Source organism: Anolis carolinensis, chromosome 2 (assembly GCF_035594765.1).
Source record: "Anolis carolinensis isolate JA03-04 chromosome 2, rAnoCar3.1.pri, whole genome shotgun sequence".
NCBI classification, from domain to species: domain Eukaryota; kingdom Metazoa; phylum Chordata; class Lepidosauria; order Squamata; family Dactyloidae; genus Anolis; species Anolis carolinensis.
The window spans coordinates 90,201,682-90,217,757 of NC_085842.1; the positions used below are offsets into that span (position 1 = coordinate 90,201,682).

General features: G+C 40.1%; 1 protein-coding gene across 7 annotated transcripts in view; it reads right to left on the reverse strand.

Annotated features, from left to right (window-relative positions):
- The window catches only part of hrh2 (histamine receptor H2), a 72,060-nt gene that overhangs the window by 36,638 nt on the left and 19,346 nt on the right, over positions 1 to 16,076 (reverse strand). For 6 of the 7 annotated variants that reach the window (XM_062970221.1, XM_062970220.1, XM_016997366.2 and 3 more), the window contains exon 2: positions 7,790 to 7,858. The exons of the other annotated variant lie outside the window; for it this stretch is intronic. The gene's annotated coding sequence lies outside the window, so the exon portion shown is untranslated. The remainder of the gene's footprint in view (positions 1 to 7,789; positions 7,859 to 16,076) is intronic. 7 annotated transcript variants of the gene reach the window in all.

Here is a 16,076-nt window from a genome sequence, read left to right on the forward strand (position 1 = left end):
ATCAAACCTAAGTTTATTGCACAACAAGCAGGTTTCAGACCAGGGAAAAACTGTACAGGTCAAATTCTTCATCTGACTGAGCATATCGAGGAAGGCTATGAGAAAGGCTGCATTATGAGAACAGTTTTTGTGGACGTTACGGCAGCCTATGACACAGTGCAACATAGAAAAATGCTGCATAAAGCCTACCATATTACCCGGGACTTTGACTTTACAAAAACTGTCCAGACCCTCCTGGAAAACCGCAGCTTCTATGTGGAGTTTCAGGGCAGGAAAAGTAGATGGAGGAGGCAAAAGAATGGTTTACCCCAAGGAAGCGTTCTTGCACCAACCTTGTTTAACATCTTCACGAACTATCAGCCACAACCACCACTCACAAAGAGCTTTATATATGCTGATGACCTTGGCCTAACAACAAAAGCAAAAGATTTTGAAATAGTTGAAAACCAACTCACCAATGCCTTGAAAGATCTCTCCAGCTACTACAAAGATAACCACCTGAAGCCTAACCCTGCCAAGACACAAGTGTGTGCTTTCCACCTACGTAACCGCGAAGCCAACAGGAAACTGAAAGTTACTTGGGAAGGCCAAGAGCTCGAACACTGTTTCCATCTTAAATATCTTGGTGTCACCTTAGACCGAACACTAACGTATAGGAAACACTGCACGAACACCAAGCACAAAGTAGCTGCATGCAATAACATCCAGTCTACTGGTACTTCAGGGGGCCAGTCCCCACATCCATCTCATATCCTTAGGCTTCCAAAAGCCTGGAGGGAGGACAGAGCCCTCCCCCTCCTCAACCTCCCCCCAAAAGCCTTAAAATAAAAATACTGGGCTGCCATGCCTCCTCCCTGGAGGCCTTCTGACACATAGAAATTACACGCTGGGGGGGGGGGGGAGAGAGAGAGAGAGAGAGAGAGAGAGAGAGAGAGAGAGAGAGAGAGAGAGAGAGAAAATCACTCCTCCTCTGCCTCCTGGCACATCATTTCTATGTGCCAGGAGGCCTTTGGAGAGGAGGCATGGCGACCCGGTAATTTTATTTTAACACGGGTGGGAGGGGGCCCATGCTAGTGCAGAAGTTTCCTCACTAGCATGGGGACAACCCCTGGGAAAGCCTGTGGGAACATAGACCCACTTCGGAGCAGGTTTCTTTAACCTGTTCCAAAGTGGGTTTAAGTCCTGCCTGGAAGCGTACTGTGATATCCTGGGACTAATGTGATCACCCGGCCTTCTACAGATGTCCAGTCCTGATATAGACAATTTTGCATTTCCTTATGACAGTAGTTGATTGAGAAGTTGAGGCTATAACTGGACCAGCAGTAGAGGCAAAGAGATATATCTCTTAGGGAGGGTTCCAAGAGAGTTCCAAGAAAATGTGAAAGAGCTTGCCTTTTTTGTGATTATTTTGGGCATTGTATTCTATTAAAAAAAAAGATTTGTAAGAGGTTATTGATTTTATTTATTTTGTGTCAAAAGCATTGCATAATAAATAAGTTTAAAAGTGATAAAATAAAGGAATCACAAACAGCTAAATAGTTTTGAACCAAAAGCGGGCAACCACAATTGCATTGTCCGTAGCTTTAAACAACTCCTCCTCCATGCATGAGGCAGGGCATTGTGGGCAAGCATACATATGAGGAGTTGTTTGTTCAGCTCCACAGTCACACAAGGTGGGGGATTCTTCCAGGTAGTGCCATCTTGCCAGGTTGTCTTTTGATCTGCCCACTCCACTTCTGAGTCTGAACAGGGACTTCCAAGTTGCCCATTCCTGGTTTGCCCCTGAAGGCAGACCCTCATGGGGGGGCCATCCAGTTGGAATTGCCTGGTTTAGCTGCCCAGAGGGATACTCTTGCTGTTGCTGGGGGAACATTAAGAGGAGTGGTGGTTCTCATGAAGCTTTTCCTTGATTTGAGTCTACTGGGAGGGGGCTGATAGCCTTGCAATGGATGGCTTTCACAATGTTTAACCTTATTTCTTAGCAATGCCAGCTAACTTATAGAGTTATTCAACAGGTGTAGGTTTAAGGCATCCTGTGATTATTCTACATGTTTCGTTCAGTGCTATGTTCACCTGCTTCGCATGGACAGACTTGTGCCAGACAGGACAGGCGTACTCAGCAGTTGAGAAAGACAAGGCCAGGGCTGATGTTCTTATTAATTGTGGGTCTGTCTTGAAGAGCCCTTAGAAGGTTGCTCTTGCTTCTACAAAAAGATCCAAAACATCTCAAGGTGGTATGGGGCATTTTCATCAGATTTTCAATTTTTTTTTTAAAGAAAAACCCATTCCTGTACCAAAAGAGGTATCTCTGTGTATGTGCAAAATGGGATGGAAATGTACCCTGTGCCCTCTAATGAAAATTTTTGATAATTTCAGGACAATTCTTTGGTGGGGGGGGGGGGTGGTATTTAGCAAAAAATCTTTTTGACACTTTGGGGAACCAGAGTATCCAAAATGTGGCAGAAATACCATTCACACCCCTAGAGTACATTTGCAGGCATTTTAGAATAAAACATGGAGTTTTTAAAAGTAGTTTTGTCCCTGAACCACACTTTACCCACCTCTGTCCCATATATATATGGATTCAGTGGTGGACCCCACAGATAGATTAATGTATTGTACCACTTTAAACTATGGGAGTATCACTTTTAAAGGATCGTTTATGGAAAAATCATTTTTCAGTTAAGAAATCAGAACAGTATGTAGAGGACTGGAGCAAGACCTTTCTTGCTGAGAAGCAAGTGTTTTATTTATATTACATGATAAAAAGCCCTCCCATTTTGCACCCATTGCAACATACAAGCTGCATTTGTTTTCTTTAATTTTTTCACCGGCTTTCTTTCTTTTTGCTCACAGCAAGACAACCTAGATGCTTGAACTGACAGTAGAGCAACAACTAAATTTTTAAAAAAATCATTCTGAAACGAAAGTGGAAAGAGAAGTCAGGTTGTTCTGCAAAGTGCAGTCATAATACAAGTGTATTTGTATATTTTAACAATTTCCCACAATGGCATGGCACCTCAGTGGCTGTTGAAGCAATTGCTCCCATTGACTTCCAGTTCCAGAACGCTGGCTCTCAGAGGCAGTATTGTAAAATGAGACCGAAGTGGGATATAAAATTCAGTTCCTTGGCCTAACTCTGATCGCAATCCTATTGTCCAGTACAGTAGTTAGAGGCAGTGTCTTTGCTGGTGGCAGGGATAGAATGGCCTCAAAAGGCACAGGGAACTGTTTTTGTGAAAAAGCTCTACCATTCCTGCTAATAATTATGGCTTTTTTCTTCCTTCATCTGCTTAAATTTCACATCCTTCTTGCCTTATGATGGCATAACTGAACATTAGACTGGTATAAATCACCCTAAAAACTCCAATCTACTTACATTTTCTTAGGCTGGACCTTTGAGTAAGTGTTGTGTCTTATGGTTTTCTGTGTCCTTGTAATTAAATGAAGTCTCTTTTAAAAGCCCATAGACATTTAGAAGTTCTTGCTTACAATGGGAAAGATCATCTTGAGTTGTGGTGAGGAAGCATGGAGATGTCATGGGGAAAACTTGCATTATTTGGAACATAAAACATTCACAAAGTTAGTGTTATAATATAAGTGTTAATCTTTATACGTAACACTTTATAAATAACACTTTATAAATAACACTTTATGTGTAACACTTTATAAATAAAGTCCAGATTATATGTTATATAATCTGGACTTTGAATCCAAATACCAAAAAATGTTTGATCTGGGCAAATCATAAATTGGATAGTAGAATATTTTTACATCTGAGGTTCTTTCTGCTTCTAATATGAATTATTTTGTGAATTTTGCTTAGTTTGTATTGAAGCTGAATTGAAACTCTTATATACAGAAAAAAACCTCTTAATTTCACTGGTCAAATTCAAGAGGTACATCAATTCCTAGCACAGAAAGAACCATGTTGTACCTGCCTGCCATATAGGTAGAGCAGCATTCTTACATTACTACCAATATAGTTGAATACACAGGACTGGAAAGCTCTCTCGCCACCTTTTTCAAAGTCCTGAGGTTAGACAGAGAAATCTTTCCACAGTGGAAGCTGGTAGCTCTCATCCAGTGAGACACTGAATCTGCTCAATTTCCATTTGAAATTTAAGGGACCAACTCATGGTGCTGAAACTTTTTGGAGCTAAGATTCAACACCTTGGATAGCTCTTTTATGGTTTAGACTAAAAACTGGGGTAGGTTCACCAGGCCTCTGGTACTGGTCGCACAAGTCTCCACTTTTTTTAAAGCTGGCTTCTACTATTCAAATTAACTTATTTCCAAATTATTTCAATTCTGAAATTTTAAATTTTTTTTGTAAACTCCTAAGAAACTAATTGAAGAAAGGCTCTCACTCATTTCTAGTACTAGATTGTTTTATTTTATAATATGTGGAAAGCAGGTGGAAGGCACATGAGAGAATAATTTTCATATGTATACATTTCTGTTGTATCTCATTTTAGATCTAGGAGAATCAAATTGCCTACAGTAATAGTAATTTAATGTCAGTATTGTGCTATGTTAATAATATAATATTGTATATACATTTAATTTGTAAGCCGCTCTGAGTCCCCTTCGGGGTGAGAAGGGTGGGATATAAATGTAGTAAATAAATAAATAAAAATAAATACAGGACGGTGGTTAATTCAAAAGATAGATTTGATGAATGATGGAATGATGTTTGGCCATTTATTATGAAATATTGCATTTTCCCCATTACCTAGCATCTGAAATCTGTTATGAAAGCCAAAATAACTGTTTTCCCTTTGAACAACTCATTATAGTAGCTACCTTTTTGGACACAACTCCCAGTCAGCTAAGTTGGATGCTGGGTTTGGGAACTGTCATCTCTAGACTAAAATTTCCAATGTTGGGTGTATGGTTTAGCAATACATTCAGATGCAGAAACAAATAAGTAAATAAGCAATTAAACAGAGGTTTAAACAGAACCTCTGGTTTTCATTTAGAGGCTGGTTTATCTGAAAATGCTTTCTGCTGAATCAAGCAATTTAGTACTCCCATTTAAATTCTTCAGAAAAGATTCCACACAAAATGCAAAAGAAAATCTACATAGTGTTCAACAGTAAACTGCTGAACACTGATGTTCCAGTCAGCTATTATCCTCTGTAGCTACGTGGAAAGCCAGTGCTGAGAAACAACATAGGTTTGGTTACAGCTTTCGTGTTGTGTTTGGGAGTTTCCTAAAGGCACTTCTGGTTTTTTTCCTGTATCAGAAACAGAAAGCAATACTGCTTCTATAAAAGGAGCTGTCATTTATGTACTGATGGCCTTATCTACTGTGGACTAGTGAAATAAAATAATGTCTTTTACAAGAAATTCCAGGTAGAGGCAAGGTTTATGACTGCTAACCTTCAGCATCAGAGCTGAGAATGGATAGGAATGTTGCAAGACAAACAAATAAGGATTTGACCAAAATAAATAAAAAATCTTAGCCATGTTTATCCACAATAAGATAAAAAATATTTGGAAGTCAGAGTAAAAACAAGATGATTTAATGATGATGATGGTTTGCAACATACACAAAAATTGTTTAGAAGCTTTAGTTGGGATTATCCTCTGAGACCCATCTGACTACTTTTGCAAGAATTGTGCTACTTATTTGGTGCATTGCAATCCTGTCCACACTGATAGAGGCCACTACAGTAGTTCCAATGGATGACGGATTCTGGGTGCTGTCTGCCAAAAAAGCAAAAGTTCTGCTTCCCAATTCTTTAATCTACAGCCTCAGATCCCAAAATGTACTTGATAGAGTACTTCCTTCCCGATCACCTTGCCCTGTGTATTATATGGTGATCTAAGTATCACCACTGTTAGAAATCAAGTAGGTCTTAAATGAGAGATGGTGTTTCTAGGTTGTGACGTGCACTCCCAATGAAGATTCACCAATTTTTGTAATCTATTCTCCAGACAGAAATGTATCTGTATTCAGTCAGACATTTAAGCTTTACTTTAAACTCCAAAATTGTATCTAGGGATATTATTTTCTACTTTTATATTTGTATTGGTTTTATTTCTTCCATTTGTTTTCTGTCAACTGCTTAGAAATCCTTGGCTAGATTAAGAGGTAGATATGTTTTAACAGACATTATTCATAATAACAACAAATGATTTTATACTTAGCAGTAATTAGATTACATAAATTATTATTGCCTTAGAAGCAGCCTTTAAAGAGAGAGGAAACAAAATAATAGCTTGATGAGTAGATGCTGAAAAAAAAGCATCTAATAAAACATCGTTACACTGCTGCCTTTTCAGTGGTCCAAAGCATTTAGTGTTTTAAAACCATTGAACAAAACTCCTAGGAACAGACTAATTAAATGAATTTGGTACTTATATCCGTGTGCATACAAATAAGAGTAGGATATCTGTTTTCTTTTTCATTAATGTGTCAGGGCATCATGAGTCATCAGATATCAGTCACAAAATTAGCTCAGGGCTCAAAAGAGATATTTCATCAAGTGGTGAAAAGATACCTATTTGTCAGAATATATAATTTTTTTCACCAATATATCTTGCATTAAGTGTTCTTTGTTTAATCAGTCACTCAACATACATATAGGCTTAATCTGCGACCATGATTGCTGCAGAGATCTTAGGTTTAGAGATGCCTAATAAGGAAATGCAAATTATATAAATGTTCAGTTCCTTAGGAGTGTAGGTAAAGGTAAAGGTTTTCCCCTGATGTTAAGTCCAGTCATGACCGACTCTGGGGGTTGGTGCTCATCTCCATTTCTAAGCCGAAGAGCCGGCGTTGTCTGTAGACACCTCCAAGGTCATGTGGCCGGCATGACTGCATGGAGCGCCGTTACCTTCCTGCCAGAGCAGTACCTATTGATCTACTCACATTTGCATGTTTTCGAACTGCTAGGTTGGCAGGAGCTGGGGCTAACAGCGGGCACTCATTCCACTCCCGGGATTTGAACCTGGGACCTTTCGGTCTGCAAGTTCAGCAGCTCAGCGCTTTAACACACTGCGCCATCACCAGGGGCCTCCTTAGGAGTGTAGAATGTAAAGTGTAGAATGCCCTATATGTGATGTGCCTAGACAATAAAATTCCATGTTTCTGCCTAAAGGGAGTGTATACTGTATATCTATGACTGCATATAATAAATAGCCTAAAAGACTAACAGACTTAGCTCATTCTTTTGAATCAATATCGTGAGATTCTAATTTGACAGAGTGTTTTATAGGAGCGTTCATTCTGCTTGTTTGGACTTCATGTGATTCATGAGTTGGATGCCCTGATAACCTGATATTGTTAACAGGGACCTCCAAACAGATACCGATTAGCTGACAAATGATAAAGAACACTCAGTTTAAAGAAATATGAATGGTGATACATGCCTGTTATATATTACTGAATTAGACCAAAGGTCCATTATATCCAGTACCTTGATGTCAATAGTAACCAACCAGATGTATCTAGAAAACTACAGAAGATGGCATAAAGGCTTTTCCCAGTAATGAGGAGTGGGTGGAAATGTTTTCCTGAACTGGGGGGTTCTCTTACACCTTCATGCTTTAGGGCTATGGTAGATGCATCTTCCATGATTGAATCCATACAGCTGGGTCCATCACTGCACTTTCCTGTAGCCAAGAATTCCATAAATTAATTCTGGTTTTGTATAAATGCTATTCTTTTTAATTTTTGTCAGATATGGAAAAATAATCCACAATCAAAATGAAAAACATAAAGAGATGCTGAATTAAAGCAAACAATTAAGTAGTCCAGTGCTATACAAAGTGTTGACACCTTCATCTATGTTGGTTCCTGGATCTGTGCAGGTCCAAAGGCCATTGGCTGCTAGTCTCTGTTGAATTCCTAAGAAAGACAAAATTTCAGTCAATGGCACACCACAGCAGTGGCCCTTTGCGTACATTGAAATAAAGTGACTATTTTGCAAATCAGAGAAGCTAGTTCACCATTTTGTTCTCATAGGGCACAACCTTTGGGATGGGAGTACAGGCCACTATGTTACAGGTGACTGAAATGCAGAGTCACATAAACTCTTGTATTGAAGGGTATATATCCTCATCATGATTTGTAGTTACTCAAGCAAATATTTATTTATTATATTTGTACCCCACTTTCTCTCTCTCAAAGCAGCTAACACCTTTTTGTGTGTGTCAGGAGCGACTTGAGAAACTGCAAGCGCAGATGAGCTCCCTCTATCAGCTCCAGCTCCATGCGGGGACATGAGAGAAGCCTCCCACAAGGATGGTAAAAACATCAAAACATCCAGATGTCCCCTGGGCAACGTCCTTGCAGATGGTCAATTCTCTCACACCAGAAGCTAACACCTGCAAACAAAGGATTCTCCCAGGCAGGAAGAAGACAGGCTTTGAAGCTGCAAGGCCATTCAATGCTAATCAATGTGATCAATTGAAACATTAACACTTGCTTCAAGCAGACACAAGTTTTTTCTCCCACCCTGGACATTCCACAGATATATAAACCCCTCTTGCCTAGTTTCCAACAGACCTCACAATCTCTGAGGATGCCTGCCATAGATGTGGGCAAAACGTCAGGAGAGAATGCTTCTGGAACATGGCCATTCAGCCTGGAAAACTCACAGCAACCCAAATTAAAACAGTACAATGTCACAATGACTTCTCTGTGATTTAGCTAAAACACGTTTGTCTGTTCAATGAGCAAAATTAATATCTCAACCTATATATATATATATATATATATATATATATATATATATATATGATAAACAGTTTCCGCCTACAACTTCCTGAAGCAAGATGCAGATTGTTCTTAGTCACTTGCAAATATCCTTCCCCAAAAGCAATTGTAAATGTTCTCCATCAAGACAGAGTGCTTTCAAGATGCAAGCATCATCAGTTGCGAAGTGAATGTTATTACAGATATCAAAGGAAGTAAATGCTTGAAAGAGTTTGCGCTTCTGATTATGTGGGTTGCTAAGTGTGCCATAAAGGATTTGCTTTATTTCATAAAGAGGAGAAATATGATATGGAATCATAATGAAATATGGCCTGCTTTTAAATATCCCATAGTACTCATTTCACAGACAAGGAGAAGTACTAATCTGTGTGGCAAATCCCCTCTGTACAAATCATGGCAGGAAAAACCCTTGGCATGTTCACCTTTGAGTCACCATAAGTTGGAAGTGACACGTGCCTTCCCTTCATATCTCCTGGACCTCTTCATCTAAAGAGGTTTGTGTATGCACACTACTCTGAAGTGAAGTTGCAGGCACTTTTGGATAAACTTGCCTAGAAATCTTTTCATGAATTAGAACTCTGGTTAAGTTAAAGTACCTAGAGCCGCGGAGACTTGTAAACATTTTCAGCCACATGTTTTTAGAGTTTACCTATCCTCCTTTCATGAATGTTTTTGCAACAAGGGTGGGGCGAACTTACCAAAGCTGTTTTGCAGACAGTCCCTGTCAAGAGTCAGATGCCAATTAGCGAACAAAAATAGAGTTTATTCAGCAGATAAGCCAAAAAGTAATGTTAACACAGAAAAAACCTTGAAACACTTCACTATCAGTGCTACAAGGGCAGTTCAAACAAAAATATAATTCAGCAACACAAGCAGGTAAAAACAAAGCTAAACAAACTTAGTGCAAACTGCATTTTCTGAGTCCAAGCCCTGCCAGCCGGCTCTGTAGTTTTCAAAGGAACAGTTCCCAAAAGAAAACACCAAATTGGTCAGGAAACAAACAAACAAACCAAGAATGCAGTAGACTGCTTCCACAATGTGGATAAAGCCGAAGGCTCCAAAAGGATGGTGAAAAGACGTCATCCAGGATTCCAAGGTCAGGTCAGGAGATAACAGCGGTGTCCAAAGAGCAAGCCAGGAGTCAAAAGCCGATAGTAGTCATCAATCACAGGGCAAAGGCAGTAGCAAGGTCAAATTCCGATCCAAGGTCTGAAGAGGGTGCAGTCATCCAAAACAGGTCCACGATAAGACACAGCGAGAGCCAAGCTAGGTGATAACAGCAGATTCAAATCATAGTCCAAATCCAGTCTTCATGGAAACACAGAGATCCCAATGGCGCCTCAGCAACACCTTGCCACACGCAAAGTGCAGTGGCCAAACATTCCCATTTTATTCCCCTTCCTCCCGGGTGACCAAACACTCACACCCAAACACCAGGTGTCCCAAATCTACTCAGAGTCTGAGCTCCACACAGCTAGAGCTCGTGGATCTGGAGTACCTAGAAATTCGTCGGAGTCCCAATCATCCTGCCCACACTTAGCCCCATGAACACTTAAAGAACCATCCTCCCTTCTCCAAGCATCCCAATTGGGATCAGCTCCTGCAGAAACCCCAGGTTCAGAAGTATCCATAGACCCCAAATCCCCAGACATCTCCGGTGGCTGTGCCCATTCAGTGCCCGCTTCCCCAGCCACCACCTGTTCCTCAGCATCCATCTCCCCATCTGAATCTTCCTCAGAAGATCCCCCATATAGCTCTCTAAGTCGCTTCCTGTGCAACTCCTCCAGTGAACCCTCATCACGAGGGTTTTTTCTTCCTCTTCGAATTCCATCCCCATCAACCATAATCCCCGAAGGCACAGTCACAACAGTCCCTGACTCCTAAACCAGCTGTGGGCAAGGCGCAGCCTGGAAGAATCCCAGGAATCCATTTTGCTTTCATACAAAGCAGCCCCCCAAACACTGTGATGAAATTTTGCCTTTTTTTTTTTTTTGCTAATCTAGGGCAAACTTAAGCCATGGAGAGGCTTTAAAAACAAAATAAGAGATGAACAATTCGTTTTCTGGGATGTTGTGTAGCTTCCAGGCAATATGTCTGTGTTCTAGCAGCATTTTCTCCTGACATGTCACCTGTATCTTTGGCTGGCATCTTCAGAGGATCTAATAGTGGTAAAACAAGTGGAATATCTATATACTCATTTCCTGTTGTTCAAAAGACCACTTTTGAGCTTATAATGGCTCAGGTGGGCTAAAAACATAGCAAACCTTCCCATGTCTCCCCCCTCCCCCCAAGCGCATTTGGAGATTAAAAACTCCAATTGTTCATGAGTTATGAAATAATTCGTTTGTACACAAATGTGGGCTTAGCTTGGGGCAAAGAAAGAAATTACTAGGAGTCCATTGCTTCTGCTGTTATAATGCAAAGAGAACAGCTGCTGGATTCTTTCTAAATTGCATACACTTAACCAATTCCTACTCAGGGATGAGTTCTAGTTGATTTTATCAGGTTACAAGTTAGAACTCTGTTACTTGACTTACACTCATTTGTCTGCTGAATAAGTGAAATTACCGTATATACTTGAGTATAAGCCGACTTGAATATAAGCCGAGGAACCTAATTTTACCACAAACTGGGAAAACATTGACTCCAGTATAAGCCGAAAGTGGTAAATTTCAGAAATAAAAACAGATACCAATAAAATTACATTAATTAAGGCATCAGTAGGTTAAATGTTTTTGAATATTTACATAAAGCTCTAATTTAAGATAAGATTGTCCAACTCTGATTAAATCATTATTCTCATCTTCTTCAATGTAAATGTGCTTATGTATCCTTTTAATAATAATAGAGTGAAATAATACATGTAATGATAATAATAAATACAGAAAAACAATACATGTAGTAATAAATAGAGTATAATAATAAATATAATAAGATCAGAGTGAAATAATAAATGTATTAATAATAAAAATAAAAATAGAGTAAAATAAATGTAATAGTAGCATCAATAATAGAGAAAAATAATAAATGTACCATATATTCTCGAGTATAAGCCAACCAGGACCCTCACCCGAGTATAAGCTGAGGGGGGCTTTTTCAGTCTTAAAAAAAGGGCTGAAAAACTAGGCTTATACTCAAGTATATACAGTAGTTTGCCAACCAATTTTAAGGTTGTTTTGAATGAAGGGGCAAAATCATATTAGGATGGCTTCTGTTTTAAGAAGTCTTTAAGGCTGGGATGAGCAAAGTGCAGCCCTCAAGGCTTATTCTTGTCTCTTGAGGTTCCCCATTTGTTTTTTGTTTTTGTTTTTTTTTACTTCAAAACAGGGCGATTCACCTCTTCAGGAGTGTCAGTGAGACTTTGGAGTAGATGAAGCACACACACATACACTGTTTAACATTTTACACACACACAAACAAATGCACTTTTTTAAAAAAAAAATTAGAAGCAGGCTTCTAGCTTCTTCTTTTTTTGCTTTTAGGATTTTTGTCAGCATATAGGGGTTCAAAAAGGTGCCAGGGGTAGATGCTGGCCCTCGAATTTCCCACTGTAATCCCCATACTTACACTCCCCGAGCCCTAGGCCCTAAGTTTAAATTATAAATAAAAAATAAATAAATAATAAAAAGGCATAATACCCTAGAACAGTAGTTCTCAACCAGTAGGTCCCAGATGTTTTGGCCTTCAACTCCCAGAAATCCTAACAGCTTGTAAACTGGGAGTTGTAGGCCAAAATACCTGGGGACCCACAGGTTGAGAGCCACTGCCCCAAAAGGTCTTGCCCTTGGTTCTGAGAGACCCTCTTTCTAGTATAGGAGGCATGGCATGGATATGCAAGTGGCATTAGGAAATCCTGCACCGGAGCCCCCGGTGGCCAAGGGGATAAAAGCCTTGAAGGTTGGGTTGCTGACCTGAAAGCTGCCAGGTTCGAATCCCACCCGGGGAGAGTGCGGATGAGCTCCCTCTATCAGCTCCAGCTCCATGCGGGGACATGAGAGAAGCCTCCCACAAGGATAATAAAACATCAAAACATCCGGGCATCCCCTGGGCAACGTCCTTGCAGACGGCCAATTCTCTCACTCCAGAAGCAACTCCGGTTGCTCCTGACACGAAAAAAAAAAAATTAGGAAACAGCAAGTTGGTTGATGGTGCTATGGCCTCAGCATATGACAGGTGACCATATTCACACTGAAAAACTTGGAGATTCCTAGAGAAGTGTTCTCTTAATTTAAAAGGTTTCTTTTTTTTTAGTTGTGTGAGGATTCTGTGCCCCTGTCCCCTGTAAAACCAGAGGACTTATTAATAAAAAGTTTCTCTTCTATTCTACTGCCTAGAAAATGACTAAAAACAGCAATGACCGTATTTCTATTTTTGTTAGCTGTGAGGAAGTCCAGAATTTTATTACAACCAATGAAGCCAATAACAGCAGCTTTACTGAAGCCTCTGAATGTTTTCTGTCCTTATCAGCACCAAACACTTCTTCTGCAAAAAGTTAGATAGAACTTACATTACGTTTATGGATTTTGTTGTCAAAGGCTTTCATGGCAGGATCACAGGGTTGCTGCATGTTTTCTGGGCTGTATGGCCATGTTCCAGAAGTATTCTCTCCTGATGTTTCAACCACATCTATGGCAGACATCCTCAGAGGTTTTGAAGTATGGAAAAACTAAGCAAGGAAGGTTTATATATCTGTGGAAGTTCTGGGTGGGGGGAAGAACTCTTGTCTGTTGGAGGCCAGTGTGAATGTTGTAATTATTCACCTTTGTTAGCTTTAAATGGCCTTCCCAGCCTCTCATCCTGGCCTGGGGGAATCCTTTGTTCAGAGTCGTTAGCTGCCCCTGATTGATTCCTGTCTGGAATTATTCTGTTTTCAGAGTATTGCTTCTTATTTACTGTTCCGGTTTTTGAGTTTTTTTTAAATACTGGTAGCCAGATTTTGTTCATTTTCATGGTTTCCTCCTTTCTGTTGAAGTTGTCCACATGCTTGTGGATTTCAGTGGCTTCTCTGTGTAGTCTGACATGATAGTTGTTGGAGGGGTCGAGCATTTCTGTGTTCTCAAATAATATACTCTGTCCTGGTTGGTTCATCAAGTGCCCTGCTATGGCTGATTTCTCTGGTTGAGTTAGTCTGCAGTGCCTTTCATGTTCTTTGACTCGTGTTTGGGCGCTGCATTTGGTGGTCCCTATGTATACTTGTCCACAGCTGCATGATATACGGTAGACTCCTGCAGAGCTGAGAGGATCCCTCTTGTCCTTCGCTGACCGTAGCATTTGTTGAATTTTCTTTGTGGGTCTGCAGATAGTTTGTAGGTTGTGTTTCTTCATCAGTTTGCCTATGTGGTCAGTGGTTCCTTTGTATGGTAAGAACACCTTTCCTCTGGGTGGATCTTTGTCTTTTCTCTCCTGGCTTGTTCTTGGCCTTGCAGCTCTTCTGATGTCTGTGGTGGAGTATCCATTGGCTTGTTGAGCCCAGGTTAGGTGTTTTAGTTCACCTTGGAGTAGGTGGGGTTCGCAGATTCTTTGTGCACGGTCTGTCAGGGCTTTGAGTGTGCTTCTGTTTTTGACTTGGGTGATGGTTGGAGTTTTTATGACATTATCTATCTGTGTGTGTAGGTTTTTTTCTGTAAACTGTGTGGCCCAATTGTTGATTGGGTTTGCGGATGACTAGAACATCTAGAAATGGCAGTTTTCCTTCCTTTTCTTTTTCCATGGTGAATTGGATGTTTGGGTGGATGCTGTTGAGGTGGTCCAGGAACTTGCTGAATTCTTCTTCCCCATGGCTCCAAGTTCCTGGACCACCATGTAAAAAGAAAAGGAAGGAAAACTGCTAAGGATGCTGAACAAAGGATTCCCCAAGGCCAGGATGAGAGGCTGGGAAGGCCATTTAAGGCTAACAAAGGTGATTAATTACAACATTCACACTGGCCTCCAACAGACAAGAGTTCTTCCCCCCACCCAGAACTTCCACAGATATATAAAATTTCCTTGCTTAGTTTCTCCATACCTCACAACCTCTGAGGATGCCTGCCATAGATGTGGGTGAAACATCAGGAGAGAATACTTCTGATACATGGCCATATAGCCCAGAAAACATACAACAACAAAAACTGCTTTTTAGATAGTGCAGTCTGTTTGATAGCATAACATAACACTGTCTATTTTTCCTCAATTTTTTTCTTCTTTGCTAAAGGACTGGTACTTACCAAGGCTGGAGGATTCTGCCTTGTACCAGGAAATACTATATGTCTGGTTAATCCAATGCTATGTACCCTAATTCATCATAGTATCTTTCTAGGCTATTCTGTCGAACACCTGATACATGCAATGTTTCCCAAACTCTGGGTGTTTCCGATGTTTTGGATTTCTGCTCCCAGAGCCCCTGATCATTGGCCAAGGCAGTTGAGGCTTCTGGGAGTTGAAGTTCCAGACATGTGGAGGACTAGATGTTGGGAATCACTGTGATATAGGATCAATTAAGAACTCACAGCTATATTTCAACCAAGTAAATATTTTCCTGGGCATAATGTATATGGAAAACCTAGTACATGGGCTGAAATAATGAGGAAAGAATAGGGATAGTTTCTTCTTATTGTGTGCAATCAGGTTGTTTCTGAGTTATGATGACCCAAAGATGAAGTTATTACAAGGTTTTCTGGGGCTGAAAGTTTGTGACTCGCCCAAGATCAGCCACTAGCTGTCTATAGCCAAGTGGGGGATCAAACCCAGCTCTCCAGTTTCCAACACTGAAACCAAAACACCATGTTAGCTCTTACCAAAGCTTATTTCATCACCAAAAAGAAGAGAAGTTCAACTAGTTTTAGGAGTCTTTTTGTCCAGAACTGACAGTAACCTTATGTGAAATGAAATATCCAGGGAAGTTTTGTTTCACCAGCTTCCCCTTTTCCATTTTAGAGGCCAGACTTAGAGATCTATGTGGTTTTTTTTAACAGGTTGAGGGTAACTGGTGAAGTGGGAACAATTAGAGATAACGAAGGAATCAGGATTAAAACTGGGTATTAAAAGTGAAGTATTTGAGAATTTGGTTATATAAAATATATAAAACAGAAAATAATAGATGGAAATTACAGAAAAGAGAATGCTAAAACAAAGGAGTAGTTGGAAGAATAAAAACCTGAGATGGATGTCTAGGATAAGAGCACTGAAAATGTTGATAATTCCGGAAATGATGTATCTATTCCAGACACTTCCAGGCATTCCTCCCCCAGCAAAATTAAAAGAATGGGATAGGAAACTTAATTATTGGATTGAAGGGGGGGGGAGGGACCAAGAGTAAGGAAAAAACTGTAAATTGCAAAAGAAATAAAAGGAGGATGGGGTTGTGCAAGTC